The following is a 6,866-nucleotide window of genomic DNA, read 5'->3' on the forward strand; positions in this document are numbered from 1 at the left end:
TGTACACTTGTCACACTTTTTTCACTTAAATCATCAATCTAAGGCTTCCTCCGTGATCTTTCAAACATAGTCAACGGTGTTATTTCTGGTGGAAACCTTTTTTTTTTTGTTGGAGGGTTTATTTTGACATTCGGAGCCCTAAAAACCTTTGTAGGATTCACCCTCCCTGCTGCTCAATCTGACAGGAAAAATACGGGGAGATCTACAAAGGTTTTGGTGCAGAGTTAAAATCAGATGATAGTAAGCACACTGACCGAAGCGATTACACTTTATACTACCCTGTATGGCCCGAATCTGACTTTATCAAAAACGAAACGTGGTTACATACTGTTATTCCTGATCAAGGACTCGGTGGTCATGATATAGATTTAACTCAAGCAGGAATGAGCGATCATTACAAATTACTGAAATTTCATGTTTGGAGTATCAATTACTGGTTTAATCGATACGATTGAAGCCTCAGATGAGCATTCTGACACTAAATTTTGGGGAAACTCTCATGTTTATTTATATATATAAATCAATATGAGACATTCCCCGTTTTTTCCTCTTAAATTATCATTCTAAGGCTTCCTGCAATGGTAATAATACAACCGTCAAATCGTGATTCTGACACAAAATTTTGGGGAAAATATCATATTGATTTATATTTATTAGTTTAATAAGATACTTTCCCCACTTTTTTCTCTTAAATCGTCATTCTAAGGCTTTCTGTAATGACAATTATATAACCTTCAGATGGTGATTCTGACACTAACGTTTCGCGAAAGTATCATATTGATTTATATTTATTAGTAAATATGATACTTTCGCCAAATTTTACTCTTAAATCTTCATTCTAAGGCTTTCTTCAGCGATAATAATACAACACTCAAATCGTTATTCTGACAGTAAAATTTGCTAAGTATCATGTTTGATTATTAGTAAATATGATACTTTCAACATTTTTTACTGCCAGAATCACAATCTGACGGTTATATTATTGTTATTGTAGGAACCTTCAGAACGGCAATCTGGAAGTAAAAAATGGAATTTTCCACAATCATATTCTGGAAGATTACACAAACAGATACAGGGTTCGAAATGATAATCTGAAGGCTGATGCAACAAACTTTGAGGAAAAAAACGAACGTTTCCAACCATGGACATCCCATCTGATCGGGAAAATTATGTTTTGCAGGATCGACCATCTGCAGGATCAACCTGCGTCGGGACAAAAAAAAAAAACTTAAACCCGAGATAAAACTATCATCGCGACCATCAAATAAAATACGGACCAGGATAGACCGGCGGAGGAATCCTGATCAATGTACATTGATAAGGTGTGATTTGTCACGATGATGTATTTGGGGGGACTAATGCATCGGTCAATGTAGGGATAGTTAGAATGAATCGAACATTTGGCTCCCTCAGGGGGAGCAGAATCCGTACGTATGTTTCCGCATCGCAAATGCAGATCCTCATCCAAACAAGGCATGATCGAACAGTCAAACTTGTGCGGGTACACCGTCAGGTTCTAACGGCAACGAATTCCGGAGATGCCATCGGAGACGCCATCGGAGACTGCAAAATAATCCCCGGACTCATCGACGCGAATATTTTCAATAGAAAGTCCAGGTTCGCTAGGGGAATTCCGACCAACTCGCTTAGAATATCGCTTTGCCGGAATAAATGACTTGTCGGAGTAATAAGATGCCAATAACTCCTTGCCGCGAAAGTATGAAAGTACTTTGATCCCGTATGATGGAATAAATGGATAGTAGTTGAATAAATACACAGTCTCTCCTACGCATGCGCGTAAGGCGGGTCCGTCACACGCCAATGCACTTGCAAGCAGAAAGAAAAACATAATGATATATTATTTATCTCCTGCGCAAATTCAGATTTGCTGCATGGTACTGGACCAGACTTGTGCCTGAAGACACAGCAATAATAACATCATTGAGATGACCGAAATCTCCGATGAGTTCAAGAAATAATCTCTGTGGGTTATACATGAATCTGCATCGGGGTTGTAAAGTTTAATTGTGCAATTTTGCACCCCGGTGAGATTTTGCCGTGGGATACATTCTTGGTCCTGAACACAGCAAATATAACCTTGGCAGATCTCAGGACTACTGCCAATATAATCTGGCGCAAGGGAACATCTCACCGAGGATGGGTAAATGGTTACATAAATGGTAGGTCTGAATTGAAAATCGGGTTTGCGGTATAATTTATACACACCGGAATAATTAAGTGTGGCATCTGCTACCTGTATTTTACTAGGTCCATTCTCAATTACTTTATCTCGTGGAAACCTGAACGTGGAATGTTCCCAATTATTTTGTTTGGACGCGGAGACCACACGGATATCATTCCAGGTGATTGTGTACTCGTAGATAGGGCCATGGGATATTGGGAATATTAGATCCATAATTGCTCCCTCGCATGCTGTATAGTTAGAATATTTGCCGGGAATTGGGGTTGTTGGGGGATTATATGTGTCCACGAAGAATTGCTTCTTTATCAGACAATTATTTTTTTCAACGACATCATGTCCGATCATACATATGTATCTGTTGGCGGGAATATTACCGTGACCACGGATTTTATGGGCGCCGCAATCCAAATAATATATTTCAGGGCAAATTGCTTGGACTTCAAGGCCAACAACTGTTATATTACAGTCAACATTCCTCGGAAACGCGGCATACGTGAAAGTATGAATCCTGTCTTCGACAAAGTTCAGTAATTTAGCGTCACAGGACATCACGTAAGGGCCTGATTCTTTTAATTTAACTCTCATAGAATATATCGAATTTCTGATCACTCTGTCTTGATAATCAGGAGCATAAACTACCAATCGATAACCATATGATTTAGCAATTGTCCTGCCATTTATGAGCAATGTACATGCTATGTAACGACCAGGGTGGTTGCGTTTAATGGAAATTGTGACAGGTTCGTCCATGCAGTGACTCGCAATTAAAGCTACCAGCAGCAGTATCAGCATTCTTTGTTTTTGATACTTCCTTGCAATTGCTTCAATTTTAGATCTTTGCTAAGTCAGCAATTTGCAAGGTCAGATAATTTTATACAAAGGACGTCAGGTGTTGTTGAAATCTCCGATGATAGTTCGGGTCGGCGTACTTTCCGCCGAATGCTGGATGAAAATTCACGATCAACTTTGCAGAGGTAAAAAAAATTGTCAAGCGTGCAAAGAATTATTCATGTTTCGCTGATGTAAAATCTACACATACGAGTGGGTGTTCCATCATCTAGGACATTTTTTCACGAAGACCATCATTGCAAGCACGCATATATGTAGTGCCGTGGAAACACACTGTGTCGCAGATGATACTGTTACTGTAACTTGTCGTGGATCAAACCCCCCAGCAAGGTAAAAAAAACCAACAAAACTAACAAATTCAGGGCTGGGTTTTCACCGTGCAAAATAAACAAAATGGAACAATTTCTACAAGATTTCCCCCCCCCCCCAAAAAAAACCCCCACAAAATAAATTTAAAAAATCGGAGGATTTCAACCTGTCCGCCCGGGCGGAACAAAATAAATCTTTGTCCGGTTTTTTTTTAACTACTTCCGGAATTCTCGGGATTGCGATATTATCGCCCAGCAATTTGGATTTAATTGGGCCATGGCTTGAGCTGCACTATTTCTTTTTTCATCTTGTCTAGCTTGCCTGGCTTGTTTAGCTTGTTCAACTTGTTCTTGTTGAAATTTAAATATTGCACGGGGAAATAATATACAATCATCAAGACAGTGTAAAAAAGATTTTTCTTGCTCAGTTAGGTCTTTCTCGGGTTTGTTTTTTAATTTCTCTAATGGCTCGTAGATTTCATGACATATTTGGATAATTTCACCAATTGACTTACAATTATCAGACATTTTTCATAGAAAATTTTTACTTATCAAAATTTACTCTCCTGATCATATCTTTCTATCAAATTTTGAGAAAGTCTCAGAATGACAAAAAGTGGGAGTTTCAAAAGCGAAGTTTAAATTATATCTTAAATAATGTTACTACCATGCAGGAAGCCTCAAGCCAATTTGTCATTGATGGAGGGGTTGTCTTACGCGGAGTATCGCATTTTATTTATGATTTTTTGTAATCCCTCAGGAAGTCTTACTTTGCGAAAATACAGGTGAACCAATTAGAGGTTGTTCGCCCCCCCCCCCCGCTGCTCGTGTCCTAATTCAATAGCTACACGCAGTGGCATCGCTAGGCTGGTGCGGACCGCACCGGGTGACACCATCTCAGAGGGGTGACACCAAAATGAAAAATTGCAAATTTTACAGAGCACACACTGCTCGGTCTAGTCGGATTTCATAAGCGGATAACCGCTCATAGTTAAATACATGACTAGCAGGCACAGGGTACCACCATGCAGGCGCCCCTGTCACTGGGGTGGGGTGGGGGGTGGGGGTGGGTGTGTGCAGACAGCATCGGGGGACACCATCAGAGGGGGTGACACCAAAATGACTGTTTATAAAAATGTTGAACTTTTGTGCCAGAAGTAGATCAATGGGGGTGACACCATGAGTAACCGCACTGGGTGACACCAACCCTAGTGACGCCACTGGCTACACGTTATAATACATAATCTATTTGTATGTTCCGTGTCCTAATGCAATAGCTACACGTTATAATACATAATCTATTTGTATGTTCCGTGACCTAATGCAATAGCTACACGTTATAATACATACTCTATTTGTATGTTCCGTGTCCTAATGCAATAGCTACACGTTATAATACATAATCTATTTGTATGTTCCGTGTCCTAATGCAATAGCTACACGTTATAATACATAATCTATTTGTATGTTCCGTGTCCTAATGCAATAGCTACACGTTATAATACATAATCTATTGCATTTCCTTCCTCACAGATCAACACAAATATTCGGCTGTCTACCCGAGGCAGCTTTCTATATCTTTCCCAGTTCAATTCCTCTTTTCGCCCTAGAATACTTTCTGATAATTCCATGTATCCTTCTTTGAAACGTCAGGAAACCACTGATTAATTTTACACAGGTTAGGGCTAGATGTTTCATTGTCCCCTTGTCTGTCTGAGACATTAGCTCCTTCTACTGGTATGTTTATAATTTTTTTTTTTAATTCAGTTTGGATGGTACGCCACGTTTGATGTTCGCAGTTTGGGCCCAAATTCATTGACATGTAGCTGTTAACGCAGAAATCTGGTCTTCTTAATGAAACACATAACTTAAATCGTTTAAAGCGACTAGCCGAACCAACCGTCTAATTACTGAATAAAAACATAACCGGCAATCCGCTGTTAGTTTCAAACTGTCATAAATATTACCTAACAAGAAAGTTGAAATCACAGCCGTAAAGATGAAAAAATCCAATCTTTACTACGACGCCATTGCATAGTTGTTGTTGTTGTTGTAGGGCTTAACGCCATTTTCAGCACACGAGATACTATACATGGCGGCCAGTATTAATGATGGAGGTAGAACCCGGGAAACCCCGAAAAGAACCATAGACCCATGAGAAGCCACTGGCAAGCTTTCTCACATACCCACATTGGCTGAATCCGAGACTCGAACCCACACAAACAGAGGTGACATGGCATAATATGCATAATAATAAAACATTTAAATATCGTATTCCGTCTTTAACGGATTTTACAAAGAAAGATCGATTTTCCTATTAACGAAAAAAGAAAATAAACTAATAACATTTACTAGGGACCGCCTAAACAATAAATTTCCGTAGGGCGGGGAGCAAACATGTAGTTGTCAGCTATTAAGTTTTACGGATTTAGGCCAAAATATGTTTATAGGCAAAATCCGGGTGGGTTGATAGGAGCAAGTGCTCCCCCTTCCTCTATCTGTGGGTGCGGCCATGCTTTTACTTCATGTAAAAGTTGTCAGATATCGGTTTCAGTATTCACTATCGTGACACGTCTAACGATCTTTCTCGACTTCACATGGATTACATCCCTTTATTAGTCATCTTCTTATCTCCCTTACATAACAGACATAAAAGTTAATAAAATCAAATAAGTCTACTTTGTTTTTTCAGTTGTCAATATATTTTGTTGAGTGAAATAAATAATAAATAACTTAGTTGTGAAAGTCTACGAAAATTTTCATTTTTTCAAAATCTTATTAAATATTTCCAATAATACTAGAAAATAGCTATTTTCGATCTAAATATTTCTTTTTAAATAGTTATCGAAACATGTAAAGTGTACTCTGGTTTCTCTTCACATCGTATTAATCTTTCGCCTTTTACTAAAGATTACCGTGGAGAGGAACATTCAATGAGTCTATAGACTATTATTTGAAGCCTCATTTTGGTGAGGTAATAATCAAATCTAAAATTAAAATCTTTTCAGGGACGGAAATGTGGGTGTTGCAGAACCACACTTTGAACTGTTTCAAAAACAGGACAGTACACTCAATCATTGCGGAATTGGCACATTCTTTCGTTTCCGTTTGTCGGTAGCCTGAAAAAAGATCTTGTTCCCATTTATAGAAAAAAAAAAAAAACTATTATGTTTATGATAGGATTTGGTAATGAATTTTCTGTGTGTAAGTTAACTTTATCACTTGTAATCTTGTAGCTGTACCTACAATGGGATGACTAACCTTACACTATGGCTGATACCTTGAAAGTCTTCGTGCTGACAATGGAGAGTCTGTTGATCAAAATATAAAGTGTTCATTGTGAAGCCTACAATTTTCTAGCCAAACTATTGACATAGGCAGGGAACCTTTGAGTGAGATGCCAGGACTCGGTCAAGATATTTATCAGAGAGGGCATGTAAAAATAACACACTTATTCAACAAAGGAGAACATATATGGTGTTCTTGAAAAATAAGGTAAAAGTTCA

General features: G+C 38.5%; 1 non-coding gene across 1 annotated transcript; it reads left to right on the top strand.

Annotated features, from left to right (window-relative positions):
* Nucleotides 1-6,220: 6,220 nt before the first annotated feature.
* On the top strand, nucleotides 6,221-6,337 carry LOC149791986 (U5 spliceosomal RNA). Its single transcript, XR_016423605.1, has one exon. It is a non-coding gene; the product is annotated as a U5 spliceosomal RNA (small nuclear RNA).
* Nucleotides 6,338-6,866: the final 529 nt, after the last annotated feature.

This window comes from Sinohyriopsis cumingii, chromosome 9 (assembly GCF_028554795.1).
Source record: "Sinohyriopsis cumingii isolate HCF-2022 chromosome 9, ASM2855479v2, whole genome shotgun sequence".
In the NCBI taxonomy this organism is placed as follows: Eukaryota; Metazoa; Mollusca; class Bivalvia; order Unionida; family Unionidae; genus Sinohyriopsis; species Sinohyriopsis cumingii.